The sequence below is a fragment of the Salvia splendens genome, unplaced genomic scaffold, assembly GCF_004379255.2.
Source record: "Salvia splendens isolate huo1 unplaced genomic scaffold, SspV2 ctg23, whole genome shotgun sequence".
NCBI classification, from domain to species: Eukaryota; Viridiplantae; Streptophyta; class Magnoliopsida; order Lamiales; family Lamiaceae; genus Salvia; species Salvia splendens.
This window is the reverse complement of record NW_024598866.1, coordinates 1-19,861: the sequence shown is the minus strand read 5'-3', so window position 1 is coordinate 19,861 and position 19,861 is coordinate 1. Positions and strand designations below refer to the sequence as shown.

The following is a 19,861-nucleotide window of genomic DNA, read 5'->3' as shown; positions in this document are numbered from 1 at the left end:
TTTGCTGCGTACTGTTTCACATCGCACTCAATCGTAATTCAGTTTTAATATGAACTTAATGCTTCAAGCTGATTCCAGTACATAAAAATACAATTGCTCTAATTGGTAAAGGAATTGATGTATTAAGCTTAGCCTGCTGAAAGGTAGCCTTAATGTACGTCTACCATCTATCTAAATTGCTTTTGGTGGTTAGTAGGACTAATTACAAAACACATCCCTGTTATGGCCATGTGGCCACTACCATATATTGCAATGTGTGGATGCCCTTTATGCAGCGTAATCCTGAAAAGTCAGCTGGAGAGGAGCTGGAAGCATTGAAAGATAATCATAATGGATTTTGAAAGGAACAATATGATGTGTCCAAGTTTCACTGTTTGATGCCCTTGCATTTAATAGTATAATAATACAAAAGATGTTGCTGTGATGTTGTGCTAATTTTTATTTTAGATGTGTGGCTTCATATTAAATGCTGCTTTAAGAATAAAGAGCATGATAGAGTGATTCTACCACAAATAGGTGTGTGGGGCATTGGATTTGTGCTGGAAACAGAGTTATACTGATTTTCTGGATATCTCATATGTTTTTTCCGCTTGCCCTTCTTTTACTGTTGTCATTACTTTGGACTTGGTGTTGATGCCGTTTTTACTGTCTTATTATGGTTACATCTTTTGAAATATTCCCCATCATTCATTCAATTTCTCTCTTCTGTGCAGGCATTTGATTGGATTCTTCCTTTTCCTCTCTCTAACCATTTACACTGCAATGAAGGTTCCAAATGTTGTCGACCTGAATTTGCCAAGTGCACTCAGGAATGCGGACTTTCAAAAGTTGCATGCAGAACTTATTACTTGTCCCATCCTTGCCACATATGCCCGATCTTCAGAGGCTTCGCGAGGAGTTGAAAACTGCATTGCCTTCAATGAACTTGTCACCATACTTGTCTAATTGGCACATTGTGGAACTCCTCTCTAACTGTTTACCAGAGAATCTGACTCACAGCAACCACACTGATACTTGTGTTCTGGTACTCTACTTCCTCTTTACGGTGGTGTTTCTTGTGTTTACCTTATCATTGACCAGCATAGATGAGGCTTCATAGGCCTAACTAATTGAGAATCCATTTTATTGTTTTATAACCTACAAATGTGAATTTTTCGCCAGATGCTCAGCTGTATGCAATTATTGGGTGGTTTATATTTAAAAGAAATTGACGAGTAGACTGTATCTTGATACCCTTGTCTGGTCAGCAACTAGCTTTAATATAGTGTGTAGTGTTGTGTTTAATGCTCACCTCATCTTAAGGTTTAAGCATATTGTATACTGATAACTAATTTATTATCTGTCATTGCACCGTCGATGTGCAAGCAGGTTCCTTTGTCTTAAGCCTTGCACATAATAACTTCTATTTTAATGGGTGGCACTGAGATTTATTCGTTGGAATCTTTCCCTTTAACATTATAATAATAATAATTTTGCTTTAGTACCTTAGTTTTGGCCTCACCATCATTAATATACTATTTGGCCTCGCCATTGTTAACAAACTAGTTTTGGCCTCTCCATCGTTAACATAATTTGCATTGTTTAATTTTTTTTTCAGCATCATATGAAAGAGGATGTGGCGAACATAATAGCTCCTTTGTTGGTGAGGCCAATCACCCGTTGGCCATTCTTTGCTTTCTTGGGTGGGGCTATGTTTGCTTGTTAGCCAGCAGCACATGCCACTTGCTCTCCTGTCACTCTGAGCGCGTAGCATACATCATGCTTCGGCTCGACTATGCAGGGATTGCTGCTCTTATCTCAACATCCTTCTACCCGCCCGTATACTACTCCTTCATGTGCTATCCTTTCTTCTGCAATCTCTACTTGGGATTCATTACTCTACTGGGAATTGGCACAATCCTGGCATCTCTTCTTCCGGTATTCCAAAGCCCCGAGTACCGCACCTTCCGAGCATCCCTCTTCTTTGGGATGGGTTTCTCTGGTGCAGCCCCCATCTTACACAAGCTAATCTTGTTCTGGCACCAGCCGGAGGCTCTCCACACTACAGGATACGAAGTTTTGATGGGGCTGTTTTACGGCATAGGAGCACTGGTATATGCAATGAGAATCCCCGAGAGATGGATGCCGGGGAAATTCGACATTGCCGGCCACAGCCACCAGCTCTTCCATGTTCTTGTCGTAGCCGGAGCTTATACGCATTATCGCGCAGGACTTGTGTATCTCAGGTGGAGAGACCTGCAAGGATGCTGAGGAAACTCAAATTGTTAAAGAAGTTTAGGTGGTAAATATGTCAATTCAGTGGCAAAGCTGATGTTGTGAAGAAAATAATTGGAGTAAATGCTTGAACGCCATGTCGTGTTAATGTTGTTTTAGTTAAGTCTAATATGTTATCTTAGAATTATTATGCATATAAATTAGAGTAGGTTTCATATACTCTACTAAAATATGCACGTGAATTGTAATAATTCTAGGCATCTAAAATGGGGAGCCCTATGCTCCGCCACATTAGCATTTTATCCTCCTACCCATTCACCTGCAGTGGGATGCCTTATAGGCCGCCCTATAGTTTGCCCTAAGCATTTTATTTATTTAAATATTAAAACACTAAAAAATTGGGGAAAAAAAATTCATTTCATTGAAAGTTCAAACATTACAGTACGAACTAAAAAAACTCCAAATTCTCAATGGCGGTTACGGTCCTAAACTTCTTCAATCATGTCGTTCATGAGCTGAGCATGGTCTTGTTGGTTGTGCATTGAGGCCTGTCTAGATAGAACCTCATTGTAGCTCATCGATAATCCTCGAACGTGGGGCGGTTCGCCGTGCATGAGCTAGATCCAGCTTCATCATCGCCCCAATCGGTGACTCTTCCACCTTCGTGTTCGACTATCATGTTATGCAAGATGATGCACGCATGCATGACATCGGCGATGACTTCCTTGTACCGGAAATGTGCCTGACCTTTCACTATTGCCCACCGCGCTAGGAGCACACCAAATGTCCGCTTCACATCCTTCCGCACAGCCTCCTGCTTTTGCGCAAATAAAACTCTCTTGTCACTCATTGGGCAGCTGATCGTCTTCACAAAAACAGGTCACCTTGGGTACATGTCATCTGCCAAGTAGTACCCCATATGATATGGGCGTCCGTTGGCAGTGAACTCAATGGCCGAGCCGTTGCCATTGCATTGCTCGGTGAAGAGGTTAGATGAGTTGAGGATGTTGATGTCGTTGTTCGACCCCGCTACACCGAAGTAAGCATGCCAGATCCAGAGCCGATGGTCAGCGATGGCTTTGAGGATCAGTAAAGTAAAAGAGATATGTAAAAAATCAGTAAAGTAAGAGAAAAAGGAGAATGGATAAAGTATGAAAGAGAATACTACTCCCTCCGTCCCTGAAATTTTATCACATTTTATTTTCTGCACTCGTTATAAAAAATAATAATAAATAGTTAAAGTGGAGAGAAGATAAAGTAGACAAGACTCTCATTTACATTATTCTCTCTCTTACTTTATCATCTCTCCACTTTAGCTATTTATTACTCCCTCCGTCCCAAAGAAGATAGCACACTTGGGAGATGACACGGGATTTTATGAGATGTTATTTTGTGTGTTAAGTGGTGAGAGAAAATATAATTTTATAATTGATGTGGGATGAAACTTTTTCCAAAAGAGGAAATGTGACATCTTTTGTGGGACAAACTAAAAAGGAAAGTGTGACATCTACTATGGGACGGATGGAGTAACAATCTAGTAAAGAGAATACTACTTAGTACTCCTTTCGTTCCACAAAAGTATATGCATTATTCTATTTTTGAAAATTATCTCAATTATCATGGTTATACATCAATTTATTTACAACTTATACTACTATTAAACACTACTAATAAGAAAGTTCTTATTCTCGACTTAAATTACTTTAATTACTATTCACATCATCTCTTTAATTTTATCAATTTTATTTTAATTTTCGTGCTATATCAATTGTTCATATTTTTATGGGGCGGAGGGAGTATAAGTTAAAGGTTTAGAATTGAAGTGTCTTTTCAATTAACCGCCTATTTGTTTCGTTAACCTTTTTATATTCACCATTAATTCCTCTTTAATCCCTCCCCACCACCACTCCCGCTTGCTATTCCACTCAAACTAAAAATGGTTTTTCCGGACCACTCTCACTACGCAATTCCCAAGAGGAGCAACGCCGCGTTGCTCCTTTCCGCCGTGTCCCGTCTCGGTGGCGGCGCTCTTGTGGCGTTCATGTTCATCTGGACCATCTGGTCTTCCTTCAACCCCACCCCATTACCCGCACTCTCTCCGCCCTTGCCGAAACATCCCACACCAACCTCGGCCGCCACGACTCCCCGGAGCGCAACATCTACGACGACCCGAACCTCAGCTACGCGCTCGGGTCGTCGCCTCCGATGAAGGGGTGGAACGAAAAGAGGCAAGAGTGGCTTAGCAGCACCCCTCCTTGGCACCCGGAGCTCCGACCCGGATCGTGATGGTGACCGGGTCGCAGCCGGGGCCGTGCAAGAACCCAATCGGAGACCACCTCCTCCTGAAGCTGTTCAAGAACAAGGTGGACTACTGCCGGAGCCACGGCATCGACATCTTCTACAACAACGCCCTCCTCCACCCTCAAATGTTCTCCTTCTGGGCCAAGATGGCCGCCGTCCGCGCCGCCATGCTGGCCCACCCGGAGGCCGAGTGGATCTGGTGGGTCGACTCCGACGCCGCCTTCACCGACATGGACTTCCTCCCTCCCCTCCCCCGCTACCACCGCCACAACATGGTCGTCCACGGCTGGGCCCACCTCCTCAAACAAAAACACACGTGGACAGGGATCAACGCAGGAGTGTTCCTCCTGCGCAACTCCCAATGGGCCCTGGACTTCCTAGACATGTGGGCCAGCATGGGCCCACAGTCTCCGGACTACGCCAAATGGGGTCAAACCCTAAGCTCGGTCTTCAAGGACAAGATCTTCCCGGAGTCTGATGATCAATCCGGCCTCATCTACTTGTACCTAAAGGAGAAGTGGGGTGAAAAAATCTACGTGGAGGATGAATACTATTTCGAAGGGTACTGGCTCGAAATTGTCCCGACTTTCGAGAATATAACAGCGAGGTACATGGAGATCGAGAGGAATGTGGGGACGTTGAGGCGGAGGCACGCGGAGAAGGTGAGCGAGGGGTACGCTAGGGTGTGGGAGGAGCAGCTTAAGGGGAAGGAGGACTTGCGGAGGCCGTTTATCACGCATTTCACTGGATGCCAGCCCTGCACTGGGAACCACAACCGGATGTATTCAGGTGATAGCTGCTCTGATGCCATGATAAAAGCGCTCGCCTTTGCGGATAATCAAGTGCTCAAGAATTATGGGTTCATGCACCCGGATTTACACGATCCCTCCACCGTCATTCCACTTCCCTTTGATTATCCTGCTTGATCACATACCTTTTTCCATTCACATTTTTTCACTTTATGTTATGCGTAAATTGTATCCCTAAATAGTATATACCCATTCTATAAAAAAAACCTTATCCTTATATTTTAGTCTATCCATCAAAATTAGTTTTATACCAATATGAAAAGTTTCTCTTAACTTATTCACTTTTTCTATTCTATTTCTCACTTTACCCGTTTTTTTCTCATAATTTAACAATTTTATATTAAAACTGATATCAACTACGAATGTGACTATTATCGGTGCAAGGATGGAGTACTAATTATATCAACGAAATTGATTTCACTTGCAGATTTTGAGTTAATATGAATGTAATTTTCATGTTCATATGATTGAGTAGTGTGGAGCAATAAATAGAGGAGAGTGGCCAATATTATTATTGGAAATGATTTAAACTATGTCGTCCATTTTTATTAGGATATAGACATACAGTTACATGTGATATGGTTGTGGGGCATCCCATCCCATCTGTTTGATTTAATCTATGTTTGGTAAATGTGGACCACGCCACGGGTTACACTTGTACATACACCCCAACTCGTGGAATATGCTTTACTGCTGGTTTTGCGTTTTACAACAAATTTGTGACCTTTTCTTTATGCTAAAATAAAGATATTTCTGGTAGTCATCATTTGAATAAGTCATGACTATTTTTTTTCACGAAATTCGGAATTACTAATTATATGCAATTTATTGTTTTTTCCGATCATGTAAAGCACGTGAATTAATGTTTGCTGTATGGCTTTATATATGTGGTTTACTTCTAGTGTTCCACTTACTTTTCTCTATATGTCACCTTCTGAGTATGCATGCTAAATTAAAGCTGAAATTATTGCCAACATATTGTAAGATTTCTTCTTCATCTTTAAACTAGTTGATAATCACATGGATTTGAATAATGTAAAATGGTTGATATGTTATTTAAAAAATTTAAATTAATAACAATACTTGAGTGTGTCAGCATTGGCTTTCTTTATAATATAAAGAACATACTTAGCGCAATTCAATTGATAAAATAATTATCAATAATTATGCTTCAAATAATAAATTGAGGCTTGAGTCATTAGTTGGATAATTTGTGACCAGAGAAGTGACCCACTTTATTTGTTTTTTTTTATATTAGTTAATGGAGACAATTGTAGGGATAGGATTTTGTAAATTATTGGACAAAATAAGTGTAAATAAATAGTGTCCTGAAACAGAAAATTGAGAGGCATGCATGATGCCATTGGACAAATCTAATATAAAGTCAAGTATATAAAAATCCATGTTTCACTAAATATGATGTGTCCTGATTCATTATACATTACTAAAAAAGTGGCAATTAGAAAAACAGAAGGTTTAACTTGGGGATATGATTAAAGGAGGAAAAGTTGTGAAGTTTACTGAAATTAAGGGGAAAAGCCAAAGTAAAAATAGTATCATCCCTTCGGTTTTTATGATAAGACTTTCAATTTTGAAATAGTACAAATTAACAAATTGTTGGATATATCCAATCAATAATGATTTTAGTAAATTAGAAACACGGACGTGAGAGAATATTTATGTAATTATGATCAATTAAATGTTATTAAATAATAATACTATCTGAATCACTAGTTGTACGTAGGGGTCTTGACACGTACTCGTTTATGGACTTATATTATCATGTTATTATTTTGTTGTCGAAAAAAAGTCACTTTTGAACTTGTGTTACATACGAAACGAGTATGATATTTTTGCATGTGGGATTATATAAGTCGTGTGTTTTGAATAACAAAAAAAAAGGGAACGGCAGAGTAAAAGCAGATGCCCAAGGGCTCTATAATTATTTTATTACATCAATTAGGTTCCACCTTATTTTCCACTATGACTGCCACTTTACCTTATTTAATAAAATGCACAAATTAAATGCCTCTATCTACCTTTTATATAAATTGAGAATTTTTTCATAAAACTGTCCGTGTTTATTATTCTCTGGCTAAATTATATTTTTGTCTATCATAAAATATTGATTTAGCTTTTAATTGATTCGGATTCTCCAATATAAAACATTCAAATAAAAAAAGCTATCAATACAAAACAATTTACAATTTCAATCATAAACAAAATAATATTAAAAAAATAATGAAATCAATCTAACAATAAAACAAACCTAAAATAGTATCGAAATCTGTCACCTAAATTGGCGGTGACTCGTCCATCTAAAAATCTAATGTCTACCCAAAATTTAGTATGTCAATATCAAAATCAAATCAATAAAAAGCTTCATAACTATTGATTTGTATTTGGTGAATATTAATCGATTTTTTTTATTAATTTCTTTTCTGCAGACACAACAACAAGTTTTGCATGGTTAAGGAAAAAAACAGCAACAACAGGTTTTGCGGCCTCTAAGAAAAAAGCGTAATTAAACGAACAAATTAGAATTCATAAAAATCCTTTTTGAAGCTCAAAGTGGAGAGATATTATTGTTAAAGGAGAGCCAATCAGTTCTTTACAGGCTTAAAACCGAAAACAAAATAGAGCTAAACTGAATACAAAAAGCATAGTACTATATTAATTAGATCCATTTATGCATGCTACTATAAGAGATTATTATACAGGGGAGCACTAGGGTGCATCCTTAATTAGAGTGTTAACTTACATCCAATCACGTGCTGTCATGTGACATGAAAAATGCAATATAGTAAACATAAATTAAAATGCAATACACATTTGTGAAGTTATACATGCATTTCCGCAGATTGTAAATTACATTTTAACATAAATTGTCTACATGCAAAATAAACTATATATAAATGCAATCCGTCTATATATAAAATGCAAATTAAACAGTCAATATCTAAAATGTAAAACTCAACAATAAAAAATGCAATCTGCATATAACTAAAATGCAATCTGCCTATAATTAAAATGCAATCTGCCAAAATTCATCTATCACTTCTATAAATGTATATTGCATTTTTCGTGCCACATAGCAGCACGTGATTGAATGTATGTTAGCACTTTAAGATTAGTTAGCATATTAGTATATCCCTTATTATACATGTTTATAATAACTATCACTCTTATTTATAATTATTTGTAAATAGCTGTAATTTCATTTATAAAAATTGTCATCTTTTCTATGACCACATGATGATGATGGATAGATTATCACACAAGTGAGATCACTACCACTAATATATTCTCTTATTTGGGGTGAGTAGTGTGTAAATGAAAATATGTGGACAGTTATCCGAGTTTGGAGGAGTGACTATTAGGGATGAGCAAAAAAACCGGAAACTGAATATCCGAACCGAACCAAACCGAAATTTTAAAATTCGGTTCGGGTTTTTCGGTTCGGTTTTGAAAATACAAAAAATTTGATTTTTCGGTTCGGTTCAGTACGGGTGAAGAAAAAAACCAAAAAACCGAAAAACCGAAATATATATATATATATATATATTCTATTAATTTATATATATTATATATATATATATATATATATATATTCTTTTAATATATTCTACTATATAATATATATTATATTTATTATTAATTTTATATTATATATAAATATTCTATTAGAATATATAAAATAAAATAAATTACACATATATATATTAATATTATTTTTTTTTCGGTTTTTTCAGTTTTGTTTGGGTTTTTCGGTTTTTTAAGTTCTGTTTTCGGTTTTTCGGTTTCGGTTTTTAGGGTTCAGTTCGGTTTGGATTTTGAACTAAATTCGATTTTTCGGTTTTGGTTTGATTTTGGTAAAAAAAACGAACCGAAACCCGAATGCACACCCCTAGTGACTATTTGCATTGATTAGCATCCGATAAAAAGGAAATTAAAGCAAAAGTATTCCATCAATCAAGGGAATAGAAAAGAAAAGCCAAATAGTCCATTCCATTTATTTTGTGCTCGGTCAAATTTAACTTTTCCATTTTTCCGTTTTGAATGCAACATTCTGCCCATATATTCAAGACAATTTTCAATTTGAAATTTTGAACATTTTCTATATAAAGGTATCACGCGTAATTAATGCTTGATAGAAAACCGAACTAAATTAAATTTTGAATATTTTATATGGATTCTAGTACTTTATGGATTGATGTAGATATATACTTATTAATGTGAATGTGAATGTGAATGTGAATGTGAATTGTTAGAATCAATAGAAAAACGAGCATAAACATATGCATAACTATACAATATTTTTTTCCTAGTTGATCTTTTTGTTATTAAACCAAGGTAATAACAAAAGATCAACTGGAAAAAAAAATACAGTTGTTAAAACATCTCAAGGCCCGTCCAAGCTCGAAAATTAGACCCTATTCTAACGAAAAATCTATCCTACTACTAATTTGGCGTTGCAATAGAAATTGGAATATAGTTAATTTTTGAATAGAATGAAGTACACAGATTGCATATTTTGTCATTCAAGTCTGAGAAAAAGCAAACGAGTTCTCCTTGGGCCTAAATGAGTTCCTAAGCCCATTGAGAGTTTGGGCCTGAGTATTTGATTGTACTGAATTTAATGAGAGTGAATCAAAGAGGAATCATATTATTATGATTTAGATTGTTGTAATGATCACAAAAGTCATAAAGGTTATAAGGGAAGAAAAATGTAACACAAGAAATCAGAAAACCTAAATAAATAGTAATTCAAGATTTTAAAAAGATATAATTATGGGCGTTGTGCTCTCGTTGAGAGTCGAACTCAAGACCTCCCGCTTACTAAACGGGTGCTCTAACCAACTGAGCTACGAGAGCTTCTAGAAATTTACATTTCGCGTTTTCTATTTATAATATTCAATAAATCACTATTCATAAACATCCAATTCTCATTTCGGGTATTACTAGGGATGTCAATCGGGCCAGCCCACCGGGTTTCGGGCCAACCCTATTCGGGTTGCGAGTCAATCGGGTGCGGGCTAATCGGGTTGTTATTTTTTCGGGTTATAAAAGTTCAGCCCTAACCCTAAAAGCTCGGGTTTCGGGCTAGCCCATCGGGTTAATCGGGTTGCTACCGATAAAATTAACATGCGATCAATCCAATAAATAATGGTGAAAATTAGTTATATTTATAAAATGTAAAATATTTAATTATGATAAATTTGAGATATATGCGTAAACTCAAATATTAACATGATCAAATACTAATATTTGAGATTTATGCCACATAAAACATAAACATCAAGAAATTTTAAAGCATGTTTAGAAATTTAAATATATTTTTTAGTGAATTTGAAGTTTCTAATTCATTTATCTATTATTATATTAATAAAAACTTAATATATAATTTATATATTTAATATATAAAATGGAAAGTAATTTTTTCAGTAATCTGTATTATAAAATAAGCAATGAAGTGTCAAATTAGAGTCAAACAAATAGAACAATATAAATTTTATCGGGTTTCCGGGCCAGCCCATCGGGTTTTCGGGTCTGGCCCTAACGGGTTGCGGGTTAATCGGGTGCGGGCTAATCGGGCTGTAATTTTATCGGGCTGGAAATTTTCAGCCCTAACCCTATAAATTTGGCGGGCTATTCGGGTCAGCCCACGGGTTGCGGGCTAAATTGACATCCCTAGGTATTACCACCAACCTTCACCAAGTTTCAGGAGAAAAAATTCCCTAGTCAAGAAATACTAAGGTGGCAATCCTATTTGGTATGTCACATCCTTAAATTTTTTACAAATGAAAATATATATAACCTCAATTCCAACTAGATATATAAAATATGGAAACACTCTAAATATAAACCATTTATTATATGGAAAGATTGCACATTCTATGTATAATAAATAGCACTACACTATATATACACACATACTATATTTTATATATACGTATAGGTTCATCATTTCATGAATTTAAATTATTAAATGATTTATTCACTCAGACATCTTAGACGTAAATTAATATAAAAAAATGATCACATCACTCATTTTAAGATTTTTAGGAGATTACTTTTCTTCTTCTTTATAAATAAAAAAATATAGAGAGATAAAAAGTTTAATTATAACTTCAAATTTGATGGCATTAAATACTATATAAATTAAATTAATAAATACAAATGATTATGTAGTGTATAATTTAAATAATTATATGGGTAATTATATAGTGTATATATTAACTGTATGAATATTATACATTATGTTAAATTATAAAAATAGTTAGTAATAATAAGATAATCTGAAAAAGTAATTTTATTATTAATAATAGTTATAAGATGATATAAAAACTAATTTAATTACATTAATCATTTTCAATATATTATTAAAAAAATTCATAAGAAAAATAAGACAAATGATTGTTGCAATCTAAAGCAATTAAATAAAAATTTTATAATCTAAAACTATTATTCAAAAAAAAATTGCTCGTCATTTCAATTACTACTATATATTATATGGGTATATATATTAGTATTAATATATAGTGTGTCTATTATATATAGAATATGCATAAATTTTCCCCGTAATATATGGTGTACATTTATATTTAGAGTGTTTTCATATTTTATATCTCTAGATGGAATTGAGTTTATATATATATTTCCATTTGTCAAAAATTTAAGGATGTGACATACCAAATAGGATTGTCACCTTGGTATTCCTTGACTAGGCATTTTTTTCTCAAGCCTTTTATCCATCGTAGTATTTTACTGAATTTTATTAGAGTGTGTTTGGGAACATAGAATTGGAGCTATGAAATTGAAATTGGAGGCTTCATTGGGATGAAATATGGTGTTACTAACATATACCATATTCAAATATTCTTTTATTGGAATTGGAAGCAGAATTGGAATCGGGTAATTGAATTCTTTTATTTAATATTATATACTTACATAAGTTACTGATAAGGTGTTTAGTGTATAGTTTAGAACTCCTGTCCACCTAATTTTAATTTGGCGTTCTCTTTTTTTGAATCATGTACAAATTTTGAATGAAAAAAATCACAGCATACTTTATAATATCGTAAATAATTCTGCATAATATATTATATAAGGCAACTACTACTAATTCATAACTCCACATAAGTATCATTTTCACCATAAATTTCATAACGTGCATATTTCTATAATCTTGACTGATATTTTTCCAAATCAAAATCCTTGATATTTATAATCATTATCAAACGATATTTTCATATGGTTTCAAACAAATGCGTTTTTAACTTCTAATCATTTTAATTTAATGATACCACCTACGTAGTTACCAATTAATTCATATGATCATAATTAACTTCTTTTGACTTCATACAGATAATGCAATTTCAAACATTTTCATATAGTAATTCAGATCTCGAGAAATAATAACTAGCACTGCTCAAGTGATTTACCACATGATTTCCCGTACATCACAGCATATCAGGATCAATTGACTGTATTTTTTGTTTCTTCGTAAATCAATTGAATTAAAAGTGTTACAAAATAGTACTCCAAGAAATAGAAAAATAGGTGAATAATGAACTCTAACTAACCTGCTTTGCATACAGATATTTGTACATGTTACACAGGATCAATCATATGAACATGATTATTACACTCATTTGCGTAAAATTACTTCTCAGAAACAAAACGCATTGAGCAATAACTATCTTTCTGGCGGTGCCATATGATACGGGTCCCCCGATAACACCTCCGGTGCTGGAGGCTACCGCAAGTCAGGAGCAGGAGACAGAGTCCGAGGAAACTCCAGCGACGAGCGTCCGTGAGAAGGGGGAATCAGCGCCGATGAGAACATTGAGACCGCGAGACAAGTTGAAGCCGCCGAGTAAATTCCAGAAGTAGAGGAGCGAAAGTTTTATTTGGTTTAGTTATGTCGGTTTTTCTCCTTTTTTTGAATATTTTAGTTTATGTTGAACTCTATTTAAATTATTGTTGAGTCGGGCCTTAATTATAAGCTCCGTTCGGGTTTTCTTTGCGGTTCTTTCCCGAATGCCTAAGTTAGGTCGAACTGCCCTAGGGTCCTTAGTCTTAAATAGGGTATTTCATTGACCAATGAGGATTATGAATGAAATATTTTCCCTAAACCTAACTTGTGAAACAAACTTCTTTTCGTCTCTTTTGCTGCCAAGCGGAAAACGTCCGCAGATAAGCAAATTCGTGATCAAAACTTCGAACTTGTCGAGGAATTGATCATTGTTACATCGCGAGAAGATTGATAACCGGTTCGTTGCGGAGCACGTCTGTAACACCATACTCCTTGCCATTTTATATTTTAAAATAAAATTTCCTAAAAAAATTATGTGATTGGGAATATTACTTTGCTAGCAGAGAATACACATTTTATTTGGTTTAAAATTACATATTTTCTCAGCTGCCACATCGATATTTTGATTGTCAAATTTTTTGTGGGACATTTTATATCCATGAATAAATTGACGAATTATCTAAACATTTGGACATTTATAAATAAAAGCTCTAACAATGTGACAAAATTGACATAGTTTGATAGTAAAAAAGATAGGCAAAGAATACATATTATCTAACAACGATTGATGAAAAAGTTTAAAAAAGAAAAATGAATGAAAAAAGTTATATAATCAGGCAGGAAAATCAAATGGAAGTGGATTAGCAGTGGAGGGATCCTTTAGATCCGTGTGCATGAACCCATAATTCCTAAGCACTTGATTATCCGCAAATGTCAGCGCCTTCGTCATGGCATCAGAGCAGCTCTCGCCCGAATACATCCGGTTATGGTCCCCACTGCAGGGCTGGCATCCGGTGAAGTGCGTGACGAACGGCCTCCGCAAGCCCCCCTCCCCTTAAGCTGCTCCTCCCACACCCTACCGTACCCCTCGCTCACCTTCTCCGCATGCCTCCTCCTCAGCGCCGCCACATTCCTCTCGATCTCTGTGTACCTCGCCGTTACATTCTCGATAGTCGGGACAATATCAAGCCAATACCCTTCGAAATAGTACTCATCCTCCACGTAGATTTTTTCACCCCACTTCTCCTTTAGGTACAAGTAGATGAGGCCGGATTGATCATCAGACTCCGGGAAGATCTTGTCCTTGAAGACCGAGCTTAGGGTTGGCCCCATTTCGCGTAGTCCGGAGACTGTGGGCCCATGCTGGCCCACACTTTGAGGAAGTCCAGGGCCACTGGGAGTTGCGCAGGAGGAATACTCCTGCGTTGATCCCTGTCCACGTGTGTTTCTCTTTGAGGAGGTGGGCCCAGCCGTGGACGACCATGTTGTGGCGGTGGTAGCGGGGGAGGGGAGGGAGGAAGTCCATGTCGGTGAAGGCGGCGTCGGAGTCGACCCACCAGATCCACTCGGCCTCCGGGTGGGCCAGCATGGCGGCGCGGACGGCGGCCGTCTTGGCCCAGAAGGAGAACATTTGAGGGTGGAGGAGGGCGTTGTTGTAGAAGATGTCGATGCCGTGGCGCCGGCAGTAGTCCACCTTGTTCTTGAACAGCTTCAGGGGGAGGTGGTCTCCGATTGGGTTCTTGCACGGCCCCGGCTGCGACCCGGTCACCATCACGATCCGGGTCGGAGCTCCGGGTGCGAAGGAGGGGTGCTGCTTAAGCCACTCTTGCCTCTTTTCGTTCCACCCCTTCATCGGAGGCGACGACCCGAGCGCGTAGCTGAGGTTCGGGTCGTCGTAGAAGTTGCGGAGGGAGGCGGCGAGAGTGGGGGTGGGGGGTGTGGTGAAGGCTGACCAGAAGTGTACACAAACGTGAACACCACAAGAGCGCCGCTGCCGAGGCGGAACAGGGCGGAGCCGAGCGACGCTGCTATGCTCCGCTTCGGCATTGCGGTGTGGTATACCATTTTAATTGGAGATGAATTAGTGTAACCGAGAGTAGTGGTGGTGTGGTTTTATGGTAGTGATGAGAAAGAGAAACCAAAGGTCGGTCAATTACGCAAATTAATTGGTAAGGCTTATTTCTATTTTAGAGTTATGAATTGGATTCGAGTAATCAATAGATAATTTCGAGAAGGGATATGTTGGTAATTGTAATTCTACTATATCTGGTTACGGCATATACAATTGAATGGCATGTTTATGTATAATTCATTCCGGATTCTTGAACATTTCCAATTCTAAAATCATTCAATCAATTCTTATCTTTAATTGACCAATACATTATATTTTGGATTCTGTAAATACGATATTATACACTTCTATCCAAATGCAAATTAATTCAAGACAATCGCTTAGTCAGGTCATAACTCAGACTATCACTTTTTACCTCTTCTATTTTGTACTAGTAAGAATTAACACCCACAATTTTACTCATGACTTATGAGTTGATCTCTTCTATTAGTACCCCTCCGTCCCATAAAAATACAGGCAATTGGCATGGCACAGAAATTAAAACAAAATTGGTAAAATAAGAAAGAGAAGGAGAATGACAGTTAAAGTAGTGTTAGTTGATAATGAGACACATACTATTAGTGGTGTTTAATAGTGGTATAAGATGTAAATACGTTATTGTATAGGGGTAATAAATTGGGATAACTTCCCAAAAATGATACACATATTTTTGTAGGGTGGAAGAAAATGGAAAGTGCACATATTTTATGGGACATGCGGAATACTATTTAATTTTTATGTCTAACATTTCATTTACTATAATCTAATTTAAATATGTAATTTGATAATAAAATTCTTAAGAAAAAAAATCAATTAACATTCTAATTAAATCACATACCTACTCTACACCAAGAGATGTCAAAATTAGAAACATACATAATGGACGGCCCAAAATTGGCCGTTCTCCATCCCCCAGCCCAGCCCAGCCCAAAAAAACAAATACACTTCCTAAACCAACAAAACATGGATGGAACACTCACAAATCCTCATATCTAAACCTAAATTTAGGATAGCCCAACTAATCTTCCTAATTTGTGCCCCTCTTGGATGGAAATATATGTGTAAGATATTTATTTGGCCTAGAAAAGTGTCCCTGTCACCATAGCCAAAAATGACTATCCATAAACTTGTATTAGTTGAACTTAATTATGTAATTACAGTGTAATTCAGCCTAGAAAAACCCTTCAATCTAGAACCTTAAGTGACCAAAAAAAGATGAGTGTTTATAAATCTTAGACTTCTCGATTTTAATTATTTGAATGATTTGACTTTAAAAAAATATGATCTACACGAAATGATATGAATGACTAGAAATCTAGAATAAATGGGTGGCCGGAGAATCCCAAAAGGCTGGAATATTGCCGGCTGATCATTGATATATAATGTTTGTATATATTATGTTGAACATCATATCTTTTTATTGGTAAATTATTACTATGAATTTAAAAGTTGCGTCATAAAGGACTTGAACTCGAGACATTTGGCCTCCAAAGCATAATACAAATACAGGCTTTTCTTGTTTTAGAGGGATTTTAAATGGCATGAAGTAGTGAACTAATAAAGAAAGCGATTTGAAATGGTAGAGATAAAAATTAGCCTTTAATTAACATTAATAAATTAGAAAGAGTTCGTGTTTACTGCTGTTTTATACCTTGATTATAATAGTCTTGAAATGCCGATTTTTAAGCTTATGAATTTAGTCTTAAAAAATTCACCAATTAAGAGTATAAACAGACCAGTAGTACTTTACAGGATAAAAATAAATATATGATTGAGTATTGTAGGATAAAGTGGTCAAATAGTTCATATTTTATCGATTGATAAGAATCTAAGTTAATAGTGATCAACTAGCTTGAATTATTTTTGTTCATATTTTATAGATTGATAAAAATCTAAATTAATAGTGAACTAGCTTGAATTATTTTCAATAGTAAATCACCATATAGTAATAGTGGCTATTTTTTTAGTCAGCGTGACATTTTTTATTGCTTGTGTACCATGAACTTGCATAGTTAAATTTAAATACTACTAGCATAACACAAGAAAAAACAGTTATATGAGGATTTAGCTTGTGTACTATGAACTCAATTAATCATATTATTTTAGTGCTGGAAATGAATTTTGTTAGAATTTCATTCTCACACAAATTAAGAGCTAGCGTGTGCTAACATCAATTGGCGTTTAAAGTTGAAATAAACAGACATTTATAATTACATTAACAGCAACAAGAACCGTGGTTGTAAGGCAACTCCCTCCCTTTCTGAAATTCTTATAATAGTTCCAATTTCAAGAAGAAATTAATTAATTAAAGGACCCAACTTTTGTATTCTATTAATTTCACTTTGCACTATTCAATCTTTCATAAAAGAAGATGAAATCGAATTCGACAAAAGCAGCTTCTTCCAAGGCTAATGGCCGGCTGCTGTGGTTTTTATGCAAAAGCGTAGTAGCGTAAGTGAAATTGGCTAGCACTTTTTGGCATACTCTAAAAAAGATTGAATCAGCTCACGATTATGGTGACAGTTTCGACTTTCATACTACAATATACTACTTCCGTTTCCGTTTATAGTAGTGGAGTCATTTTTCTATTTTGGTACGTTCCATCATAATAGAGTCATTTCCTTATTTAGTAAAAAGTAACACTTTTCCCCATCTTACTTTATTCACTCTCTTATTTTATTTTCTCTGCTTTTCTCTCTTTCCTACTCTCTTCGTTCCATAGTAATAGAGTCATTTTGTCATTTTGGTACGTTCCATAGTAATGCAGTCATTTCTCTTTTTAGTAAAAATCAACACATTTTTCCACACCTACTTTACTCTCTCTTACTTTTTTCTCTATTCATCTCTCTACATTTTTCATTTTCCATTTTATTCTCCTATTACTTTAACTCACCTAACACAATTTTTCTTAATCTTCGTGCCGAAAAGAACGCCTTCATTACTATGGAACGGGGGGGAGTACTTTATTATCTCTTTACCTAATATGTTTAATATCTATTTCTTACTCTCCGTGCCGAAAAGAAGTGACTCTACTATTATGGAACGAAGTGAGTATATGGGTCCCAACTTGATTCATACTATTATTATTAGAATTAGGGTTCCTTCTTTTTTTTTCTTTTTTTTTTTGCTTATACAGTATGTTCTTTCATTGCACAATATATCCGAAAATTATGTATTGAAATCGTTGTGTTTATTTTGTTTATGTTTGTGATTGGTTGGGTCGATTTCATAGCACTATTTTTTCTTCATTAGAGACATTTATATTTCTTTTGGCTCTAATACCAATAATTCACCATCTAAAAAATATATTGTGATTACAATATACTACTTCATCCGTTCCATAGTAATAGAGTCATTTTGACATTTTAGTACGTTTTGTAGTAATAGAGTCATTTCCCTTTATAGTAAAAGTCAACACATTTTTCCACACCTACTTTACTCTCTCTTACTTTTTTTCTCTCTCCATCTCTCTATCTTTTTCATTTTCCATTTTATTCTCCATTTACTTAACTCACCTAATACAATTTTCTTAATCTCCGTGCTGAAAAGAAACGCTTCCATTACTATATAACGGAGGAGTATGAATCTAGACTTTTCCCATGCCCTTCTTCTTTTACAAGTCATAGCTCGTGTACTCTTATATTCTCAATCCTTTCTCTTTCACTAGGGGAACATGGTAATATGCATCTCTTGCACGAAATGTATCTACATTATTTTGCATTTGATTAGTCTATACATAACTAACACATACATAACCCCAACATTATAAATTAATCAACATTCAATTATAATAAGATCCTAATCGTTCCCAATCGATTTTTACTACGAACTTCAGTACAACATGAAATCAGTTCAACTATGTAACATACCAATCTCACATTTGGTATTATACAATTTTGATGAAATCAGAGAATCATAACAAATGAAAACAAAATGTGCCCAATTTTAGTGGGTGATCAATACAATTCTCTTATGTATGTATGTACAATGACAAACTCAATCCTTTGTAATTAACTATGACCAAAACAATCATAGTATTATCTAGCAAATGAATCCGTAACAATACTAAGCGCTTCGACAATCGTCTCCCTAAATCGAGCAAGATTGATTCTCACATTCTGTTGATCAAGATATATAAGTCTCCAAGGTATCTGACCATGCTGTCTGTACACTGATACCGGATCGGTTAGGACCGAGCTGTTGCGGCCGTATAGCTTGACCAACGAGCTCTCGTCGCGGTCGATCCGGTAGCGCAAGTAGTGCACGCCCATGGCGCGGGCCGTGTCACCGTAGTACGTGTTGGAAGCCCACTCGGTGCCGAGAATTTCCACTTGGATCATCACGGCGCCCGTGGGCAAGAATAACTCGTTCGTGAGCCCCGCGCCATGCACGCCGAGCAGCACGCTGCACGAGTTTATCAGCCGCGAGAATTTCTTGAGGTTCGACGTTAGTAACGACCGTCTAACCACGAGTACCTGGAACCCGACGTCCTTGATCATATCAACCATTTCGTCCTCGTTGAGGAACTTCCTTGTGCTAGTGCGCGACAGAAGCACCAGCCTCGGCCTGGGTACCTGCGACACATGCACGTAACGTAGGCTAAAGTGG

The 19,861-nt window shown here is 36.1% G+C and overlaps 1 non-coding gene and 3 pseudogenes across 1 annotated transcript; 2 read left to right on the top strand and 2 right to left on the bottom strand.

Moving 5' to 3' along the window:
- Positions 1–713: 713 nt before the first annotated feature.
- Positions 714–2,401, top strand: LOC121789390 (annotated as a pseudogene).
- Positions 2,402–4,150: 1,749 nt separating this feature from the next.
- LOC121789389 lies at positions 4,151–5,441 on the top strand (annotated as a pseudogene).
- Positions 5,442–10,125: 4,684 nt separating this feature from the next.
- Positions 10,126–10,199, bottom strand: TRNAT-AGU. Its single transcript has one exon. It is a non-coding gene; the product is annotated as a tRNA-Thr (tRNA).
- Positions 10,200–13,975: 3,776 nt separating this feature from the next.
- Positions 13,976–19,761, bottom strand: LOC121789391 (annotated as a pseudogene).
- Positions 19,762–19,861: the final 100 nt, after the last annotated feature.